This window comes from Pteropus medius, unplaced genomic scaffold, assembly GCF_902729225.1.
Source record: "Pteropus medius unplaced genomic scaffold, Ma_sr-lr_union100, whole genome shotgun sequence".
Taxonomy (NCBI): Eukaryota; Metazoa; Chordata; class Mammalia; order Chiroptera; family Pteropodidae; genus Pteropus; species Pteropus medius.
Genome location: NW_024349802.1, coordinates 21,295,740 through 21,319,601, shown reverse-complemented (window position 1 = coordinate 21,319,601; position 23,862 = coordinate 21,295,740). Strand labels below are relative to the sequence as shown.

Genomic DNA, 23,862 nt, shown 5'->3' with positions numbered 1-23,862 from the left:
GCTATCCAATGTGAAGCCCTCTCCATCCCTCGCATGACTTTTCTTGCATTTGAAAGGAGCCCCCCTAGTGCGCTCCTGGCCTCCCTCCTGGTCTCTCTCCGACAGAGGCGGAGTGCCTGCCCTGACTGGTGGGCTCAAGAAAGGAGCCCAACCTCACTGAGGGCCAGCACACCCCTCTGTTCCTTCATGCTGTGCGTTTAGCAGGGGCGAGCCCCGGTCTGGGCAGCCCTGCGGTGACCCAGCCTTGTCTATAAAAGGGTGAAAAGTCTCATTGTGGGGTTCAGCTACAAAAAGTCCCATTAAACTCTAGAATCAGTTTGATTGGTCTAAAGGTGATATTTTGGTCACCTGTCTCCTTAGGTTTTGTCTTATTTGTCCATTGGTTCCAGACTCAGGCAGGGAAAAAGGATGCTATTTATCCAACCCCTTCAAAACCACACTGAGTCAATAATATCCTCCATTGTTGCTGGCTCTCTTCTGTCCACATCCCCACCAGCAGGCTTTGGGGGTTTGGGATTCTGTTTAAAGGACTTAGCTGAGGCAAAACTTCTTGCTACCTCTGGATCTTGGCAATCAGTACTATGCTCAGGCAGATACCACAGACAACAGAATTATTTATAATAGCCACTGCCATTTACTGAGTGGTAATAACACGTTAAATGCTTTAACACTTAGTTTAAGTGAGCAAAAACCCTATGAGGTAGATATTGTCACCTCCATTTTACAAGTAAGGAAACTGAGGTTCAGAGAGTTTCTGTAACATCTGGATTCATACTGTCGATAGTGGCGTGGTCAGGATTCACACTGAGATTAAGGTCCCCAAAAGCCCATTCTCTTTAAGATCTTGGTGTTGGTGCAGGCAGCCCTGTGGATCCTCTAAGGAGGGGTGGAGAGGGGGCAGACCAGAGGGAGCAAGGACCTCGACACGCACACAGCACTCAGGCCATGTCATTCGTCCAGGGGCTGAACTCAGCCACAGTCTATCTTTCCAGAGGCCACCTCAACAGCATCCATGTGGTTTAAAGGCCCGGGGCTGGGGGTGGGGGTGGGGGTATATTTTGGCATCTGTTCTTTGAGGTAAAATTCACATAACATAAAACTCACTATTTTAAATTGTACAATTCAGTGGCATTTGGGATAGTCCTAGTGTTGCACAGCTACCACCTTTATCTAGTTCCAGAACATTATTATTGCCCCAAAAGGAAACTCCATTGAGTAGTCATTCCCCATCCCCCACTCCCCAGCCTTGGCCATCGCCAAGCTGCTCTCTCTACAGATTTACCTATTCTGAATATTTCACATAAATGGAGCCACCTCTAGATTTCTCATAGGTGATAGCAACTCTCAGAACTCACTCATGTTGTAGATAAAGGAGCAGTCCTCAAAGCACAGACTGAATTATTTCACTTCCTCCCCAACTTCCCACTTTGCCATTGTGCTGCCTCTTGACTAATCCTCTCCTTGACTAGCCAGTCCTCTCCCACCCCTCCCCTTCACATTCACTTTAAAAAAAAAAAAAACTTTTTCCAACCAATGAGCTAAGGATAGTGCCTCTCCCTGAGCAGATGACCTTGGAAATCCAATGACTCAACCGCTTGTCTCTTCCCTCAAGAGGGTCAAGACCAAAACGGCACTGGTTTTGATTAGGCTCCGGCAGTCCAAACAGCAACTGTGCCTGGGCACAGGGATCCTCAATCAATCACGTAACTGAACTATCGCCTCCATTCCCATCCCCATTAGCCTTCACCCTTGGCAAAAGAGCTCTGAAAACTGCATACATCCTTATAATGTATTATCTCTTCTTTGGAAACGAATTCTAGTACTTCCCGTAGCCGCTATGGCAGTGAGCTCTGAGACTGATGTATCGTTCCTGTCTGTGAGTGTTTTCCCTTCTGGTTGGAGACAGCGGGGAAGAACTCCAAATGAGTTCTGCTCAAAATGATAACGCCACGGTGCAGAGCGGGAAAGGCAGAGAAGGAATGACTGATGGGGAGGCAGGGTGGAGGGCTTCAGTGCTGAAAAAGGACTTCTACATCTCTCAGGCCCGGCCTGCAGAAATGTGAAATGAGACAGGCCACCTGGCTGCCTCCGGGAAACTACACGGACACACAGCACATCCCTTGCAATATTCTCCTGGTCCTCACCTGATTCAAAGAAAGAGGCATTCACCAAGAGCCTGTAAGGCCCAACATTTCCCACATGTGTTCCAATTTCTCTGCATCTCAGCCTAACAAGAAAACTACCTATATTTACATGAAAGGGGAATGAGGGAGACTTAACAGGAAAACTGGGACAAATGAGACATAGCAGCCTTTGCCCTCTGTCCGACCATGTCCCCTCCTGTCTTTTCTGAGTGCACTCTTGGCATTTTGTCATCTGGAATATCCACCCATGATTGTGAGAAATCCTGGCTCTCCTCAATCATAGTACTTGTGTCCCCCACCACCACCACCATCACACCCCTCCCCCCACACACACACACCCCTCCAGCATCACTAAGTCAGTAGGCAAATACTCGGGATCTCTTCAGAAGGTTATTACTCAATGAGTAGTCCATTCATAAATCAGGAAATGAACATTCCACAGCTAAGCTCTAACCTTAGATGCTTAACTGAGAGACCAGAACATCCTCCTCCCTTATACTCTCTGTGTTCGCTTCCTAGGGCTGCCATAATAAATTACCACAAACCTATCATCTCGCAGTCCTGGAGGCTAAAATTGTAAAATCAAGGCATTGGCAAGGCCATGCTCCCTCCTAAGGCTCTAGGAAAGAATCTTTCTTTGCCTCTTCCAGCCAGGAACCCTTGATATTTCTTGATTTTGTGGTAGCACCGCTCCAATATCTGCCTCTGTCTTCACATGGTGCCCTCTCTGTGTGTCCATGTACAAATTTCCCCTTCATATAAGGACACTAGGCATAGGATTAGGGCCCACCCAAATCTAGTGTGACCTCATTTTAACTTAATTGCATCTGCAGAAACCCTCTTTCCAAATAAGGTCATGGTCATGGGTACAGGGAGTTAATACTTGAACATACCTTTTGAGGGGAACACAATTCGACCCACTACACCCTCTAATAAGGACCAGACAAGAGGCCCGTGGCATGTTAACAATAAAAAGATTTTCCTACTGTCAGTTCCTGGGAACCCAAAATATATATTACAATCAACATCACAAAATACCAATATTTGTCAATAAGTGTCAAGCATTGTGCTATTTTATATGAATTTTCTTGCTAATCCTCATATTCATCCTATGAAGTAGGAACGATTATTAGCCCCATCTCACAAGTGAGGAAATTGAAGCTTTAGAAAATTAAGTACTTACCCAAGGAATAGATCAAGGATTTGAACCCAACGCTCTCTGAAAATTAAGTAACTTACCCAAGATGATAGATCCAGGATTTGAACCCAACTCTCTCTGACACCAAGGCCCACCAAAGTTCTTCCATACTTTACTTTTGAGCTAAGCTGTGTGACTTTGAGCAAGTAAGAACCCCTCTCTGGGCTTATCCTTATCTGTAAAAATAAAAGTTCCCCTAGATTTCTAAGGGCTCTTCCTGCAGTGAGTCCAGAGCTCTATAAGTCTTTTCATCCAGAGTAACCAAGCACTCTGATCAGCTGATCCACATTTGAAATCCAGCGCTGAAAGATCGGCACCCCTCCCCAAGAGCAGCCAGAGATCTGGCAGAGTGTGTTTATGCTGGATTCAAATAAATAGGACTTCAAACACCTTTCCCAAATTCTGATACCAGGCTCTGACAGCCTCATCAGAAGCAGCGATCATTTTTATCTGCATTTATGCTTCAGGGAAAGCCTCACTGACCCACGGGGAAAGACCAGCTCCATCATCAACACACATCTTTACAGCACTTGGGGAAAAAAACCTTGCATTTCTAATTTGTTTCTTATCAGTAGTGTGCTTCTGGAACTAAGCGAGAACATCAAATTTTCAATGTCTTTCACTCGACTTAAATGAATATTTCATATTCCAGTTCTAGGGAACAGGTTAATGGAGGGGCCTTCCATATTTCCTGATCCCCTCCACCTGGCATTTTCCCTCAAAGGTCACATTATGTGGGGCTCCAGACATCATGACAGGATAGAAGCTAGGAAGGGAAGTGAATGGGGAATGACGAAAAGATTAGGGTCAGTAAAGGAACTGGTGGAAAGATAAAAAACAGTGCTAAGAGCAAGTTGAAGCCAAAATGATTCTCAAATCATAAAATGAATCACATCTATTGGATGCTACTAGTTTCAGGCACATTTTCTCTTGTAATGCTCTCAGCAACTACGTGGAGTAACTTGTTTTGGTCCCACTTTGCAGATGCAAAAAACCCAGGCTCAGCTGGTAAACGAGATTCAGGACCAGGTGTGGCTGATTCCAAAGCCTCTTTCCTCTACAAGGCAGGGGCCCAAGAAACACAAAGAATAAAAGTCACCTCCTTCTTTCTAGAGTTTACATTGCCATTGGTGTCACAGCTCTCAACTTCCAAGATCAAGTACTATTTGGGGGATGTTTTTTTTTTTCATGTAGGAGGAGAGAAGATTTTACTCTAATAAAGCAAATAACAAATTAGATTACCTTAGATTCAGAGTCCCAGGCAGAATCGATGCTGGGGAAGAATGCAGGAAGAAGGGAAAAGTGGCCTTCTTCATCGGATCTCCTCCCTCTTGCTCCTGCTGCAATGTCAGAATCAAGGACTGAATGATCCCTGCAGTCTCTCAGAGCTGCAAGACCTTCTTCCCTGAAGCTGCGCTCAAGTCATACAGACCTAGATTCCAGTCCTGACTCTATGAGCCTCCTTCATCTGTAAATTGAGGGTGGTATTAGTGCCTACTTTATATACATCCTGAATCCCACCACTTCTCACTCCCTCCACTCTATGGGCTGTCCAAGCCCAATCCCTTGCAATAGCCTCTAACTCATCTCCCTTCTTCCACTCTTGCCTCCTCTAGCCACATGGACTACCCAGGAGGCAATGTGATCTATTTAAAATGCAAATTAAGTCATGTAACTGTCTTGCTCCAAACCCTTCAGTGGCATCTCATCATTCCTGAAGTTTAAAAAACTCTTCGTTGTGGTCTTCAAAGCCCTCTTCTGCCTGCTTCCCCTACACTCTCCCCCTTGATCCCTTCATGCCAACCACGTGGGCCTTCTAATTTTTGACACACACCAAGGTCATTGGTGTCTTTGCACTAGCTGGTCTTTCTGGCCGGCATGCTCTTCCCCAGAGTTTCACATGCTTCCTCCCACACTTCGTTTAGGTCTCTACTCAAATGATATTTCTCCAGAGAAGCTTCCCCTAGCCTCCTCATTTAAAAAGCAGCATTCCTATCAAACTCTACTAGAAATCTTACTTGCCTTATTTTTCTTTAGAACATTTATTACTACTTGAAATTCTACACGTGTATAAATTATTGTCTATCTCTTCCACCAAAATTTAAGCTTTGTAGGTGCAGGAGTCTTGTCTAACTTGTTTATCCAATACTTGTCACATAGTAGGTGATTAATAAAAGTAAAATGAATGAATGAATGAATGAATTAGACATATAAGTTTTGCCAAAGACTGCTAGTTGTTCTCAATATCCATTCTCTCCTGCTTCCTTTTAGTAATTAAAACTCCAGGTTATAATTGGACACATTACTACCCACCTAAAGGCTAGATTTTCCAGACTCTCTTGCAGCTAGATGTGCCCATGTGACTAGGTTCTGGCCAATTAGGGTTGTCAGGTAAAATACAGGCCACTCATTTAAATTTGAATGTCAGTTAAACAACCAAAAATTTTGAATATAATATGTCCCAAGTTAAAAGTCCAATAATTGTTTTAGTATAAGTATGCCCCATTCAGAAAAAAATTATTGGATTTTTTAATATGCTCAAAGTGAAGCATACTCACAGCATAAAATTAAGCAAAGGGGCCAATAAGATTTTTTGTTCTCCCCATATTGATTCCCAGTTGCCTGGAGACACTTTGGAGTTCCATAACACATAGCTCTGCGCTCTTGAAGTACTCTCATGTATGGGAACTCAGAGAGAAGAGAAGGAACCCAAAGTTCTTTTGCACTGGGGCTACTATTGGCACAGCCACAGGGCAGGGAGGAGCCTCAGTGGTCTCTGTGGGAAGTTCCTCCTCCACATCCCAGTTCGCACTGCCTAGAGCGGAGCTTTCCCACACCTTCACATGGCTGGACCTTGCTCATCGGTTAGGTTTCTGCTCTAATGTGTCATCTCTTTAGGGGGGCCTTCCCTGACCATTCCATGTAAAAGAAAAGGACCCGTCACCTTCCATCTCCTGGCCTGGCATTGTTTTTCTTTAGCACCTCTATCATTTCCTACTTGTTATTATACATTTACTGGTTTATTTTCTGTCTTTGCCCCGTCAAAGGTCAGCATTCAGAGGGCAGAGGAATTTGTCTCTCTTGTTCACTGCTGTATTCCCAGCGTCTCAAACAGTGCCCAGCAACAAAGAGGTGCTGGATAAATATTTCTGAATCAATAAACAAATAGAAGAGAAATATGGATATAGATACAGATACAGATATACAGATACAGATATATTGGTGTCACCAACAAGTCAGACTTTACCAAGGGCTTCCTTCCATAGAGTGACAGGAAAAGTTACAAAACCTCCATGTGTATGATGATGTTAATGTTTTACTAGAGAAAACTCAGGCTTTTTAGCATAAAATTTGGCTCCCTATTGACATGGAAACCTGTGCCAGGTAGAAGTAATGTTCTATAGAATGTAAAGACTAACGATATTTGAAGTGGGGTCCCTAATAGGAAAACTGAGCCCAGAAAGCGATAGGGTCATGCTACTAATAGCAACTGATATCTGCAAAGCGTTTTTTAGTGTAAGGAGTATCATTTTTTCTCATCCTTTTTTCTCATTTGGTCTTCACAACAATTCTACTGGACAAGTGGTGGTAATATTGGAAGCACTGTAATTGTAGTAAAAAATAATTTATTTGCCTCCTGAACTGTGCACTTAAAAATGGTTAAGATGGTAAATTTTATGTTACGGGTATTTTGCCACAAATTAAAATTAAAATGTTATATATAAATATTAGCCACAACTTTATTTTGCAAATGAACCAATAAAGCTCAGAAAAGCAGTGACTTATAAGAGTCACACAGCCAGGGGTTGAAGAAACTAGCCTCTACACTGGGACTTTTGAGTCCAGCTCTGGACCTACTCCACAGGGAAAGATAAAGTTTACTCCACAAACATTTCAAGAACCAACCTCAAGCCAGAAGATCAGTGCCCTGAGTTTTTCAAGGAGACATCTAATATGATTAATCCAGCACAGCTGCTCACATAATCCTGCTGAAGGGGCCTGCCTCTTCCATGATTCTATGTGGAAGAGTGGCTGATTGAGCAGACAACAGCTCAATACAGACCATGTGTCACTTACTCTCCTTTTGTGACAATTAATTTGCTTGGGGACCAAGGGTGTTCAGTGGTTAGATTAACATGCAAAGAAAAATTAAACATTTATGTGTCCTTTATCTCTTCATTTCTACACAGATAAGTCCTATCAGTGTCTACAAAAGATATTCTTATTGACAGTGTTTATCTATTCCACTTGACTCCAAATTACACTTGAGAAACAAGAACACACCACAGTATTTTTATACAGAAGTGATGACCACAGGGAGCCAGATATTAAAGAAAAATTTTCTAGCCTGAGATTCTAGTATAGCATAAATTCAGTGCAATATGACACAAAGAATGAGGCCTACTACAGCCACTGCTTCCGCCAAGGCACAGATGTTACTTTTTTTGTAATCAGGAAAACAAAATATTATTTTAAAAACAATTTAAGACATTAAATACATATTTGTTGAATGACTGTTAACTCCCATGTGAATCTGTAAAAAACTCAAAACTGAGAGATTAATATTTCTTTTAATTCAGTCTAAAATTTTTATTGAGAGCAGTGTATTAAACAATGGGCTAGACACTATGGGGAATATAATAGAAAAAATTATGCCCTCCCTTCAGCTGATGTGGAAGGTGAATTATTATTGCTAATCATTTAGTGTTTACCGTGTACCTGCTCACTGTGCTTTGTCTACATTTTCTCATTTAATCCTCATAACAAATCGATGGGATAGGTACAATTGATATCCCATTGTGCAAATGAGGAAACCAAAGTCTTCAAATGTTAACACCTTACTCAGGGTTCCAAAAAGAAATACCTGTGTAAACTAACTGCCATGTGGCTGCCACAGGCAATGATTTCTGTCCATCTTTCTTTTCTCCACCGTGTCGTAAAAAGCAGGCCACCCGACAGGTGCTTGAAACACTCCGAGCAAAGTGAATACCAGCTTTTTAATATACTCCCATCACTAAATACCACCGCATTTACCAGACATTAAACTTTACATGCACACACTTACAGAGCGAATCAGCTCTAAAGAATTCCACTCTCTGAGTTTATGGACCTCTTCTTACATCCTCCCCGCCAGCACCTCTTCTTCCGCCTTCGGCCCTTGGAGACAGCCTGAAACGGAGAAGACACTGCTGTCTTCCTGCTCTCCCATGCTAATTCTCCATTTCAAGGTGTTCTATTACATCTTTTTTATGGCCTGACACAGCCCATTCTAGCCCACAACCTTGAGCTTGTAAAATGAACCCTTTGGGGGTGGGAGGGATTTACTAACGACTGTGTTCCTTCCTAATGCCCTGTAGGGAATATTTTGGGTGAAAAAGGCCCAAGAAGCAGGAACATTTCAAATAGCCAATTATGCATAACAATCCTTCGACAGCCCAGTGCAGTTGATCTTCCAGCTCCTTTGGTTTTCATTTAATTAAATCTTTCATTTCCACAGACATCCCAGTGCAAGCTTGTGTTTGCCTTTGTCAGCAGGAGATAATCGATAGGAGAAATGTGGATGCATTTCAGCATTTATTAGCAGCTCAATTGGAAGTTGTTTTATTTTAATAACATCCTTGCCTTCGTTCTGTTAAGGGTAAATCAACAGCTTTGATGAATAACAAACGACAGAAAAGTGGTTTATATTATCCCATTAAGAGTAAAGAAACCACAGAATGAAAGGGAGCTGAGAAATTGGAAAACACTTTAAAGCTGCATTTTCTTTGTTCCAAAAAAAGGAAAAACAAACAAAAATGTCTTCCATTCACTCTAAAAAAAAAAAAATCATAAAGCCTATTTGATTTCAGCTGGATACACCTTCCAAGACCATAACAATAAATTTCCTCTTTTGGAAGCTTTCCACCACTTTTATTTGAAGCTCATATTTAGTTATTCTTGGTTAATTTCCACTAGAGCTGCACTATAATTAGAAAGGAGAGAACCAGGTACAAAATGACATTTGTTCACCAGAAGTGAAGTCAAATGCCAAAATCCTCACATACTCATATACATAGCAGGCACACTGGCAGGAGACACCTTAAGATCCACACTGATGAGGCATTTACAAGAACCTGCTGCAGGATTCTTGGTCAGCAGGATTTGAACTGACCTACGGGCCAAAAGACCTCTCCTTGGAAATCCTGTCTGGTATACACCAAACATTTCCTTGACAGTGCCATGTGAATATCTCTCATCTAAAAACCTGAATGTTCTGCCACAACGAGATATCACTTCACACCCATTAGGATGGCAATTATCAAATAAATGAATAAATAACAAGGGTTGGTGAGGATGTGGAAAAATGGGGACCCTTGTGCATTGTGGGTGGGAATGTAAAATGATGCAGCCGCGGTAGAAAAGTTTGGCGGTCGACAAAAATTAAACACAGAATTACCATATGATCCAGCAATTCCACTTCTGGTTAAACATCCAAAAGTGAAAGCAGGGATGCAAACAGATATATGTACACCCAAGTTCATAACAGCATTATTCTCAAGAGCCGAAAGGTGAAAGAAACCCAAATGTCCATCAATATATGAATGAATAAAGAAAATGTGGTATGAACTTACAATGAAATATTACTCAACCTTAAAAAGGAAGGAAATCCTAACACAGGCTACAGCATGAATGAAACTCGAAGACATTATGTTAAGTGAAATAAGCCAGTCACAAAAAAAACAAACACTGTACAATTACATGAGGTACCTAGAGCAGCCGAAATCAGAGACAGAAAGTAGAATACTGGTTGCCAGGAGCTGGGGTCAGGGCGAACGTAAGAGTTACTGTTTAATGGGTACAGAGTTTCAGATGAGAAAGAGGAAGAAGTTCTGGAGATGGACAGTGGCCACGGTGGCACAACAATGTGAATGCACTTACACCACAGAAGTGTACGTTTTAAAATGGCTCAAATGATAAATTTTATGTGATGTCTTGCCACAATAAAAAAAAAAAAATCTGATTATTTTAACACCCAAATATAGTTATCCTCTGATAGATCCCACCTGAGCATACAGACATTTGTTTATCCAGCTGCTCAAGCCAGAGACCTGGGAATCAGCCCTGATACTTCCCCACGTCTGAACACCCCCAGTCAACTCTGATGTCTAAACGAATGTCCAGTCTGCTTCCTGTCATGCCCTGCCACCTCCTCTTTCCTGAATTCTCAGGTGATCGCCTACCTGGCTCCGCAGTATCAGCTCAGGTCCTACCTGCTCCAGGCCGTTCTCTACCAGCAACCAGACTGGGTTATTACAGACATGAACTGCGTCCTGTCACACCTCAGCTCCGAAGCTTCCTGTTGCCCTTAGAATCAAATCTGGACTCCTCTCCAAACCTGCCTGTCCCTACAGCCCGTCAGCCTCTCCAACTTCCCCTCGAGCCGCATTCTCCCTCACGCTACCCTTCCTCTAGTTCCTCAAACTAACTGGGTTGCATCTACGGGCCTTTGCCCATGACACCCCTTTGCCTAGAACATTCTCCCCTCATTGTAGGCCTGGCCAAACACTCCTCCGACTTCAGGCCTCAGCATAAATGCCGCTTCCTCAAGAATCCTTCACAGATGCCACGTTGCAAAAGGAGTCCCTCTGCTTTCCTCTCAAATGTTCTCTCCTTTGCCTCCATGGCACTTTTTACACTTCTATATTTGTATATTCCTCCCAACCCAGGAGGCTGTCAGATCCCTAAGGTCGGCACTCATGTCTGCTTCGATTGATATTCCCAGCACTGAGAACAATATCTGGCACAGCGCAGGTGCTCATTCGCCAGATGAATGAATAAATGAAGGGATGCATGTTTTTAGGCCACAACAATGAGAAGCAGAAACCCTGCCTTGAACCCAGCTTCCACCTTTTACTTTCTTAGATACCGGAAGTGATCTAAAATCTGCTCCACCCACACCATCCTGTAAACCCGCTCATAATCACTTGGTGTTGGACCCATGCACTCAAAGGCCCTCTTGCAAAAGGGCCTCGCTTTTCCCAAGATGGGGATAAGAGTGACGCTTGTCAAAGACAAGGTATTGTAATTGCTCGAGTTGTTTCCCGCGATGATATAAACCCACTGACAAGTGCCACACAGCTGTTCCTGTTCCTTGATTTTCAGTGGCATGCTGTCTGCTGTGTTAGTGATCAAATTCCTTGAAACGACATGAGATCGGCAACATAGATGGAATATAAAATTAGGTCTGTAGTTGTCCGGAGCAGTCCCAGTTCTCTACCTCAGCAGTATGAGAAAGCCGGGCTCCCCGCTGGGTCTTACTCTCTTCGGCAGGACACCTCTCCCGAGGTAACGCTCCAACAAACAGTAACTTTGGTAATGACCAATGCTACAGAGATTATTATTGTTATTATGAACTCTATTTTATTCTCATTTAATGAGTAATTATTTTAAATTACATGGCTAAAGAGCTGCTACAATGGATGTTTCCAGGCAGTCAGGGGCTATTTCTCCATCAATGCAGAAATCTGGGCAATTTTGAGGTCAGCTGTTAGAAGCTGTAGTGATGAACACCTCTCAGTGCCATATGGTGTAGTCCAAGCCTAGTGTCTTTTCACAATAGTTTCACTTCTATTACCATTGAAGAGAAATATATAAAAACTTTTTTCTCGCTCAACAGAGCTACCATGCTGGCAGGCCCTTGAGTATCTGAGATGAGGAAACCAAATAATCCTACAGCACAGCTCGATGCTAGTTCCTTTCTGTGCCTCCTCAGAAATGCTCAAGTTTATAGCTAATATTTAAGTGACTATAAAAATGCAATCCCTTATGTTGGGTTGACATCTAACAAATCCAGCAACAAACCAGAGGTGAAATCTCAAATCCACGTGGCTAGCGGATACACATAAAGCAGCCTGAGTAACAATCTTTTGTATTTTTAAATTTTGTAGGAGTAATATTATTTAGAAGCAGCCTTATTTCTACATTTAGGAGTAGCCTTATTTCTATAAGTAAATACACTCTCTTCAAATCACTGAATCCAGGGAAAAAATAAGATAAGCCTGACCCATCTTTTGTGTCATCAAGTAAGGAAGCAATCAAACGATGATGACAAAATGTCAAAAAGACACAGGAACCAACTTGAAGTGGCTCCCACTGGCCAAATCTAGGAAATTTTGAGCATTAAAAGAAATAATGATAGTAACAGATTATAATCCATTAAATATGTAGTATTAGTACCCATACCGATAGAAATAAATGAATAAATAAACAAGAAGACAAAGCTTTTCTTTATAGTAGAAAGAAAATAAATGGAGAAGGAATGATGATGGTATAAAAAAAACACCATTTGGTCACCATTATAGTAATAATTTAGTCAAGAAACATCAGTGGATGTTAAATTCGAGTGGATTGATGAGGAAAGAGATATTTACATAGTCTTAAAGTATCTCCTCACAAGATACTTATTACAAAGAGACCTTACAGTAACTTTATAGTAGAGATACCAGACAACAGCAGCAAAAAACAAACAGCATAAGTGATCTAAACCAACATTAGGTGCCATCCTATGGGATGTGATAAAGAAAAAAAAAATCAGCATCTTTGACATTTTAGCCAAAACACATAACCTGGGTCTAATCATGAGAAAACAGATCAAGACCAAATTGAGGGAGGTTCTACAAAATGACTGGCCTACAATTTTTGACCATGTCAAAGCCACCATAGACTTACCATGTGATCCAGCAATTCCAGTTCTATGTAAATACTCAAGTGAAGTGATTCAAACAAATATCTGGACACTCATGTTCATAGCAGCATTTTTCACAATAGCCAAAAAGTGGAAGCAATACAAGTGTAGCTGAATGGATAAACAAAATGTGGTATATTCATACAATGGAATAATATTCAGCCTTAAAAAGGAAAAAATTCTGACATACACTACAGCATGGATGAACCTTGAAGACAGTATGATAAATTCGATAAACCACTCACAAAAGGACAAATACTGTATGATTCCAATTGCATGAGGTACCTACAGTGGTCATATTCATAGAGACAAAAAGTAGAAAGGTGGTTGCCAGGGGCTGGGGACAGGAAGAAACGGGGGTTACTGTTTAATGGGGACAGAGTTTCAGTTTGGGAAGATAAAAAGTTCTTCAATTTGAGAGATGGACAGTGGTGATGGTTGCACCACAATGTAAATGTACCTGATGCCATAGAAGTGTACACTTAAAAACAGTCACAAAGATAAGTTTTATGTATTTTACCAGTTTTTAAAAAATGAATTCCAGGTTTAGAGTCAAACCTAGGTCAGGGGGAAGGACGTTAATTTTTGGAGGTGGTAATTTTTTGGCACCAATAGTAGTGACAGTTTCACAGGTATATACTTATCTCCAAACACAAGTTGTCTACATTAAATATCTATAGCTTTTGTATGTCAATCATATCTCAATGAAGTGGTTTAAAAAAAAATAATAACCTGGGTTCAAATTCTGGCTCTGCCACTTAACTAGTTGTGTGACCCTAGGCAAATTATTCAATTTCTTTGAACCACAGGTTTCTCATTTATCAAGTGGAGACAATATTCAAGCCTACGAGATAGGATTGTGCGGAGGAAGAAGATAATACATTTAGCAAAGTACCCAGAACATAATAGGCATTTGAAAATATCAGCAAGACGATCAATACCTAGAGACATACAATGCCATACGTGTTCATAAAACTAAAGCTAGTTTGATGTAGTTGGTGTATGTGGTGATGAGCAACAATGCTAGAATGAAAATCAGGTCTTTTATACCAAAATGAAGAGTTTAAACTTTGTCCTGATGCCTGTGGAAGGTCAATGGTAGCAAATATTAGAGAAAAGGGCAGAGATGGGAGGGGAGCAAACACTAAGCTACAGTTTTAGGGACACAGACTTCTGTATATTTCACTCAGTAATGGACTTTCTCCTTTCCATTAACACAGATAATTAACACCGTTGGCTTATGGGAAAACAAATCATTAAATGAAATGCCACATTTAACACTCTCACTTTGCACCCAACACCTTATCAGAACAGAGAACTGGATATAAAGTTACTAGCCGCATACCAGAATCAAGTTTGGCCTAAGCATGAGCTCTGAAAAGCCTGCTCTCTCCTCGTCTCCCACTTTATTCACTGGGTGGAGGGTACAGGGGCTTCCTGTGCTTCTGTGACTTAATCAAAGCTTCCCACTGCATTCTCCATCTGTCCCCTGCTTTGTGCCAAGCTTTCTTTGGACCCTTAACATCTGTGATGAGTGGGGCTGGGTCAGCAGAGTTCTGTTCAAATTACAACCTGCACATCAAAGCCTATGTCACGCAACTTCATCTCATTTTGATGACATAATGTGGTCATTTTCACCACCATCACTGAATGTCATTCTAAACAGCTGCTCTCCACTGATTTTTTCTCTCCATCTATAAAGCTTAAGCATTTACGTGAAAACTCAAGGTAATGAAAGTAGCCAAAAGCACACATTTCTCCTAGGAAAGCTGTATTCTTGATCTGGTTCTGCTCGGTCCTCTGAATGAGATTTTTTACCTTTTTTTTTTAATTACATAGATAATACAGAGTCTACCTAGAAAATAGCAAAAGTATATAAAAACAAAAAGTAAAACTCAAAGTTACCCGTAATCTTATCAACAGATGTAATACTCTTAAAATACTGGTATATATCCTGCTAGTCTTTTTTTTTCTGGTTTTCTTTCTATGCATATACTACTTATTCTTTTTTAAATTGGGCTTATGTTGTACACGCTTAAAAACTTACCTTTTAAAAAATAGCTATTAGTGCAGTCCAAAAAATATTCTTAGCTCTCTAAGTTTTATGTAATTAATGGCATACTGAGAACATATCCCTATGTCATTCAAAATTATGCAAAAATGTGTTTTAATGGCTACATAGCATAGCATCACATTGCATGTACCCAAACCATGGTAACCAACGTACAAGTCGTTGCCCACACAAGCTGTGGGCCAGGCATGGGATGGGGGTCTCCCTGGAGTAAGAGAAGGCTTCCTTTCCAAGTGCCATTTTGGCTAGAAAATGGCCGGGGTTTACCAAGGTAACATAACCTAGCTAGTTCCCTGTCACTACAATGTTTGAGGTTGTTTCCAATTTTCTCTAAATATCTTTGTGTACATCTTGTTAAATCAGAAAATACATAATTTTTGAGGTTCTTGTTAATGTTGCTGAACTGCTCTCATACCAGGCGTCTCAGAGTGCTTTCTGTCTACTACAACTTTCCAGCACTAGATGTTTCCATTCTTTTTAATCCTGGACAATTGGATATATGACAAGTGTACACTTTTTTAATGTGCAACTATTTGATTACTAGAGAGAATGACTTTTTAAAAAATGCTTATTAGCAATATGTATTTCTTCCCTTAAAAATGGTCCAGATATTCCTTGCTTCCTTTACTATTGGGCTATTGATCTTATTGATTTTAAAGGCTCTTTGTACTTCAAGAATGTTAACCTTTTATCTGCCATATATTTTAAAGGCATCTTCCCCAATTGCATATTGTCTTTCAATTTTGCTTTGACATTTTAAAATTTGTACATGACTTTTAACTTGGGAGCAGTCGAATCTATTGATCTTTTCCTTTATGGCTTCTGCCTTTACTTTAATGTTTGAAAAGGCCTTCTCCATTCCATGTCAGATAGATTTCACCCATATTTATTCATGTTTTATTAAACATCTTATATCTGCAACCTAGGTTCTTTTAAACTGCTCTTGGTTTGTAAGGCACAGTCTGTTAACTTGTGCTAAATCACACGGCTGCTTTGGCTGGTAGAGCTTTGGATAGAGAATGGAGAATTGGATTAGGAAATGGGAGAAATTAATCTTCACCAATGGACTTTGCCTTTCCGTGCCTAAATCTGTGTGTAAAATGTAGGAAATTACATGTGGACCCCAATTTCACTTTTTTTCTATTACAAAACATGGTCCATATACAGAGGGCTGCACTGTATGATGAATACTAATAAAACAAATGTCCAAGTAACTGTCATCCATATTATTTTGAGGGGAGAGCAAAGGGAAACAGAGGGGGAGGGAGAAGGAGAGGGAGGGGTAGGGAGGAAAGGAAAGAGAAGAGATTCTTGCAGTGGGTCCTTTCTCAAAGACAGGCTCCTCTTATCTCTTGCTAACCACTATTCTGACTGTTAGGGTCTTCACTTCCTTGTTTTGCTTTATGCTTTTCTATGTATTACCTAAATTTTCTGCGTATTTCTAAGTTTTTAATGGTTCTATTCATTCATATCACTAATCTATTTGGAATTTACCTTATCATATGACGTAAGGAATCAAAAGTTATTTTTACTCCATGATTTACCAATTATTCAGCATGGATTATAGCGCTGTACTTTCTTTCTGAACCTCTTTTTGGGGGGGAGAGTCAAGTTTCCGGAGATGTAATTCATCCTTTTTAAGAGTATAATCCTATAAATTTTGATAAACACATACAGCCACATAGTCACCACCATAATCAAGACATAAAGTATTTTCATCATCCCATAAATGTTCCCTTGTGTCTTCTTATAGTCAATTCCCCATGCCCACCCCCCAAGGCCCTGGCAACCACTGATCTGTTCTCTGTCCCTATACATAGTTTTGCCTTTTCAATCTAATATGATCATACAGTATCTAGCCTTTTGAGTCTGGCTTCTTTTACTTAACATAATGCTTTAGAGATTCATCCACATTGTTGCTTTTATCAACCATTCATCCTTTTTATTGATTAGTATTCCACTAAGTGGATGTACCATAATTTACAGATTCAATCTTTCATCATTAAGTATGATGTTTGCTGTAGGTTTTGTAGATGTCCTTTGTCAGACTGAGGAAGTTCTAGTTTGTTGAGAGTTTTGAACATCATAAATGGATGTTCAATTTTATCAAATGCTTTCCATGTATCTACTGAGCAATGCATCTCTCTGTCTGTCTGCTGTGGGAGCAATAGATTTTGCGACCCTAGAGACTTGAGGCTTTAGTCTACTGTCCAGAGAAAACTGTCCAGGGAAGGAGAAAGGACCTCGTGCCCCACACCCACTGATCACATCCAGCCCTGCAGGCAACAGAGTTTGCTGCCCTACACCTAGTAGCTTACAGCTTTTGATTTCTGAGAGAGAAGAATTCAGAGAATTACATGGCATTTTGTGTGCCCAACACAAAATGATTGCCTCCCCTTGCCTGATCTCATTAGTGGGCTGGAGAGAGCCAGTCTCCTGCCCTGCCTCCAATATTTGAGCATCTGATGGAAGTCTGGGGAAGAGAGTAGCTAAGTGGAAATTCCTCCACTACCTCAGCTGCTCCAGATTTACATACCCACATATGGATTTTGATAGATGTTACAGTTTAGCTGATTTCTTCTTACCCATTTGGATAGTGGTAGTGCCTTGCTTCTTGTGCTCTGCCAGAGCAGAGACTGTATTGCCCATTTCTCCTCTAAGGGGCTTGTCTCTCTTTGGTATTAGATTACTTGGTTGCCTCACAAACTCATCTTTCTCGTGGCTCAACAAAAGTAATGATTTTGTAGTTTATCTATTATTTCTCATTGTCAGGGCAAGAACGATGTGCTTAGCGGCTTTCCATATTCTACGAATAAGCATAAGACCATTTAAATTCCACCTCTATACTATACCAAATGTATACTTGAGCCTGTATGAGGCTATTTTTATTCTTCCACAAGAATCATGCTGCTTTGATAATAAATCTTTCTTTCTAGCAGTGTAAGTCATCCTTCAATCTTCTAAAACTTCTTCAGCCTTTTATTAATCTTCCCAGGTGACCTTAGAATTATATTGTCTAGTTAAAAAAATACTTTTGACATTTTTATTAGAATTGAAATGGCTGAATTATTGATTTATGCCATCCAAGAATGTGGTATGCTCTATCATTTATTTAAATCTTCAAGTTCCCAGTAAAGTTTTACAGTTTTATTTATATGGGTCCTGCATACTTATGTCGTTTATTCCTAGGTATTTTATATTTTTGTCTCTATTTTAATGCCTTTTTAAATTATATTTTCTAACAAATAATTGTTGACTTATAGCATTGATTTTTGTATGCTGATTTTGTAACCAACTGCTTTATCAACTCTCCTTCTAATAATTTTCCAGTTGATTTTCTTGGGTTCCTAGGTAGGCAATTATATGCAACTAAAAATGTGTCCCCTCTTTGTCCAAGGTTTTTCTCTTATTTCATTTTGTCTTGCTGCTTTGACTAAACTTTGGGGAACTGTTAAATGACCAGGGATAGTGGGCATACTTGACTTGTCCCTGACTTCGATGGGTTACCCTAGAGCTTCACCTTAACTCAAGAGACATTCCAATTCCCTTCTAGCTTGTACTTTAGAAAAAAGAAAAAAAAGCACCCCCTGAAATTCAGAAGCTGGCCAGGCACTCACAGCTAGGCTATGCTGTTCTCCTGCTGAATATAAACTGTCTCAAAGAATACCAATTTAGACAAGGTCACTCCAAGATCATGATTAAATGAGATTAAGCAAGTGCACACCATAATTTTGTCTGGCTACAGTCAAAAACAGGGTTGCTGTGTCACCCACAAAATATCAGATACCTCCTCTCTTGGTTAAAATGAGTAACTGTTAATTCTTTACTAATTATGCTTTTCTCTCACCCTAGTTTGCCCTCCTCATATATAAAATTTATTGACACTCAAGCATAGAATTCCTACCCACCCCCCATACACACTTTCCGACAGCATCTAATCTAGAGCAAACTCTTTATTCCACAAATCACCGAACCAAAGCTCAAATGCTATACTAGGTTCTAAAGCCCCCTTGTTCAGACAACCCATGGTTCCCATGGTGTGTTCTTCCTTGCTGCAACAATAAACTGAACTTGTTCAACTAGTCATGTTCATAGTGGTCTCTGACTGAAGGACACTGACATGCTTTAAGAGGCTAGAAAACTAAAAGGTACATTTCTAGACTCCCTAATAGCTCAAGGTCAGTCATACAACTTTTCTGCCAATCATTTATTCCTCTGCAAGATTCAGATAAGGAAGAGAACAATGTGAGGGGGCCGTCATAGACTGAAGAGTACATAGTCTGGCAAGCACAGTGCACAGGAATCTGGCCCTTTAGGCCAGATTCAGCTAAGGCAGAATCCTAGTACCACGACCAGAGCATCGAGGGTGATCTTTCCAATACAAGTCTTTTTAAGTTTTTTTCTGACTCTAAAATCTAATTCTTGGGCCTGCTTGGAAATCCTGTGAGCTATCTAATATTCTTTAATAATTACCTTTTGCTTAAATTAGTCTTGCAAGATGTTGGAATGGGAAGCTTGCGGCCTTAGTGTGGGGTCTTAGACTGAGGCTCCACTGTGATAGTTAACAGGATGCCAAAGTGATTGCAAGAGCGTCACTTCCAACTCCCAAAAAGTACTCAAGTTCATCTGTCGGCCAATTCTAACCCAGGATCATAGAGAAAGGGATTCTGGGAAATTTAGTTTTAGGTCAACCAGTGGGCAATGGAATAATCCAGCATATTCCCACATAGGGTTCTTAATTTTCTCTGTATGTTTGTCTTATGCCCTTTTCTCATGCCTAATTATTTTTACTTGTATTTAATTGGACTCACAGGATCTATTTTATTTTTTTCAAAGAACCAAGAGTTAGGAATGTTCTATTATAAGTAGATTGTTTAAATTAACTTTAAGAACAAATTTCTGGTTTTAGGGCAGTATAATTTTAAGAAGTGGTCTACATAATTTTTATTTAGGAGACTCTACTGAGGTCTTCTTTGTGTTAAACCTAGACGCTATCTTACAAATTCTTACAGTCATTTGAAAAGGATAGGTATTCTCTGTAGAATAATTTGAAATACCTATCAGAGGTTTTATTGTCACAAACCACCTCAGATCTGTGGCTTAAACAATAGGAAGTTATTATTCTTCATGAGTCTACAAGGTCAGTTTGTGGTGATTTTTCTAGTCTCAGCAGAGCCCATTCATGCTTCTGTAGTCAGTTTGGGGTTGGGTAGGCAGCTGTACTAATGCGGGCTGGGCTCTCTCACATGTTTAGTGGTTGGTTGGCTATACGCTGGGGCCCCCAGGTCTCTTCCACATGGTCTCTCATCCTCCAGCAGATTAGCCTCGGCATGTTTACATGGTAGAAACAGAGATCCAAGAAAGAAGCAGCAAGCAAGGTCTAGGCTGAAAACCTTGCAAACTGTCACTTCTGCCATATTCTGTAGGCTAAAGTAGTCATAAAATCAGCCCAAATTCAAGAAGTGGAAACAGACTCCACCTCCTTAATAAGAGAAGCTGCAAAGTCACATTGCAAAGAGCATGGATAGAGGGAAATGGTGAAAACAGATAATTTAAATCTGAATTCCTTACCCTGGGGTCCACTATGGATACTTGAACTTACAGATGACCTTCAGGAGGTTTAGAAATTTTCTCAAATTGACTTCAGAATATGTTCCTCCATATGTTCATTAAACAACTCTTAGGTTCGTTTAATATCTTTTCCTTAAATTCCACTTTGTTTCAAATTAATATTGCCGTCCCTTACTTTCCAGAGTGGAATTTTTATGAGTCTCCTTGGGCCATAAGTGAAAATAATTCATTCAAGTTTCTATTGGACAAACATAAAAAATATTTTCAGAGCACAAGTGTGATTCACTTACCAATATCTCCTCTCTCCCGTGCAACGTATTTGTGATTTCATATAACAGTTACACCCTAAGTTATACATTAGCAAAGTTTATAATAGGCTGGTTTGACTTAAGAAGAAAGGTTAAAATCTTTATCATGCAGAGATCTGAACCTTCAAAGTCACTTCAAAGACAGGGGCTTAAGAGATGCCATCCCTAGAAGTGTTCAGTTAACGATGTCACCTATACAACTTTCTCCTGCTTTTCAATCTGTCTGGAAGCTGACCTACTCCAAAACACTGTTTTAAACCCACATATACGATGAACCCTGCTTAATTAACTAAAATTATTATTCTAACCTCTGTATTAAAATGAAATGCATGGGAAAATCTAATTACTTTTATCGCTTACAGAAAAACACGTCCATTTTATTTTGTGATATTTGCACTATCCTTCACGTCTTTCCCCTTGGACTTAATGGGAACCTTATAAAGTTTGGTAAATCTGAGTCAGCTCCAAAGACAGTATATTTCTCATTTGCATCTCACATCCTGCAGACACCTTAATTTGTGGAAGGATGAGGTGGTCCTAATGTTTATACTGTTAAAAACAAAACCCAAGTGGGCATCCTGAATACACAACTCTTTATTAATTCATACATTTGTCATTTTTACCCTTTCTCCTCATTCTATCGCTTTCAGGAAATAAACTTTCCCCCCAAAAAAGCAATAGCTATTTCTCAGGGTGCCCCGATATCTACTCATATAGCCCTGTTCCTCTACTTGCATAATATTCAGCACGAAAAATGCAATGACTGATTTACAGTCTGTCTTTCCCACAAGAGTGTGCGCTCCAGGGGGCTGGGGCTGTTTCCTCTTTCACTGCCTACAGCCTCAGAGCCAGGCATACAACGGTTGTCAAATTATGTTGAGTAGAAAAAAAAAAAGCTAGACATTTTTCAAAAAACCTATCATATGTTAAAAGTCAGGATAACGGTTACCTTTGGGGGAGAGAGAAGGGCAGTGACTGGGAGAGGGCATGAAGGGAACTTCAGGGTTGTTATGTTCTAGTTCTTCAGCTGGTTACGTGGGCGTGTTCACCAGTTGATCATTTACTGAGCCATATACTTGTGACTGGTACACTTTCTGAAGGTGCTTCACTCCGACAAAAAAGTTTAAGCCTATCATAATTCTCTGACAAAAAAAAGAAGGAAATTACAAGCATTCAGAATTGCCAATAAGGAATAATTAATAGACATTAGTTTCTGAACACGTAAAATTAAACTTCAAAAGTCGGGACCAAAATGTTCTTATGTGTTAGGAAGTGCACTCTCAGCCATGGAAACCAACCAGATGTACTCTGTATCACTCACAATGGGGAAGATTTATCAACATAGATAATGCATAGAAAGTGCTTATAACAGTGCGATGTACATACTGCTACATGTTAGCTATCATTACACATTTTTATCACATTAGCAGTTCCCAATGAAGGTTTAAGCTTAGATCACAAGTAAACTTCCTTCATTAGAATCCAAGGTCATTAGAATCTTGTCCTTAACTTTTTCAGAACAGCTTTAACAGCCAGACTGAAGCAGTACCTTCATTTACATACTTTATAGTTATGGAGTCCATATCACCACCTGGCTTGTTTTAGTCAAACCCAAGCAAGTCAAAATTCCAAGGCTAAGAATCATGGAGCATCTATACTAAAAGACAGCAGAGACCCTCTGGTCCAGCGATTCTCCCGCATGCGCATCACTGGGGCATTTGTTCAAAGTGCAAGCCTCCTATCTCTCATACCAGATTCTGATTCACTTAGTCTGAGAGTAAGGTCCAGGAATTTGCATTTTTTAACAAGTTCTTCAAGTGATTCTGAAGAAGGTAGTCTACAAAGAACACTGAGCCTCTCGTTTTCCAGATGAATGAAACAGAATACAGGGAAGGAAAGGCTCTTGCCCTGGTTTCTGAGTATGCCAGGACTAGAATGAAGGTCGTCTTTACCACTCATGTTATTTCTATGATTCCATGCTATAATGGCTTAGGATTCCAGAATGGATCCATCTTAAACCTCAGTGGATTATTCCACTGAACCCTTTGCCCTTTTACCCACACATTTGGTGAATTGTAGGTTAAAAAAAAATCTGTAAATTCAGTAGGTAAGCAGAACCAGGCAATATTCACAAGCTCTGTGACCCCAAGACAGCTATTGAAATTTTGTGTGCTTTGGTTTATTCCTTTATAAAGTGCCAAACAATACCTATGTTTGCCCAATGTTGTGAAGTAATGTAAAATAACACTAGCACAGAGCTTGGCAAATAAGGTTCCAGTAAATAGTACATCTTAAAACATAGCACTAAAACAACATTCTTCATTCAACTAGAGGAGTGTACTCAAAATGTGGTCCCCTACAAGAGAATCACCTGGAAGTGCCTATTTAAAACACAGATATCTGGAACAAGACCCAGTGAATCAGAATCATGAGGACAAGACTCAGAAGCCTATATTAATAAGCAAGCACCCAGGTTCTTCCTCTGCGTACATACAAAAGTGTGAGAAACACTGGACTAGGGCTGAGGACAGGGTGTTTCTTGTCAACGAAAACAAATGTATCAGTGAGACCCAGGTAGTGCCAAACACTCTAATTCAATGCTAACAATTTTCCGCTAACAAGAGGTGAGTGAGTGCCACCTACTGCCTCATTTTAGAATGCAATGCTGAGATTGGTTCGATTCCTCTCAGTAATTGAATTCACTCTGACAAATAAATCAATCCTAAACAAGATATCCAAGCAACAGAAAGCATTGTTAGGAGGAGACATGAAAACAGTCTTTATTAAACAAGAAAACTTTCTGAGTTAAAGGGTTTTTGGAGTTTTAGATTAATATATCTAATAAA

At 40.2% G+C, this 23,862-nt stretch overlaps 1 protein-coding gene across 6 annotated transcripts in view; it reads right to left on the bottom strand.

Annotated features, from left to right (window-relative positions):
• Positions 1–23,621, bottom strand: part of SGCD (sarcoglycan delta) — a 1,323,040-nt gene extending 1,299,419 nt beyond the window's left edge. For 4 of the 6 annotated variants that reach the window (XM_039836688.1, XM_039836681.1, XM_039836679.1 and 1 more), the window contains exon 1: positions 4,585–5,509. The gene's annotated coding sequence lies outside the window, so the exon portion shown is untranslated. Of the gene's footprint in view, positions 1–4,584; positions 5,510–8,407; positions 8,512–20,708; positions 20,947–21,965 lie in introns of those variants that run through there. The other 2 variants (XM_039836682.1, XM_039836683.1) reach the window with 2 other exon arrangements.
• Between the last annotated feature and the right edge of the window lie 241 nt (positions 23,622–23,862).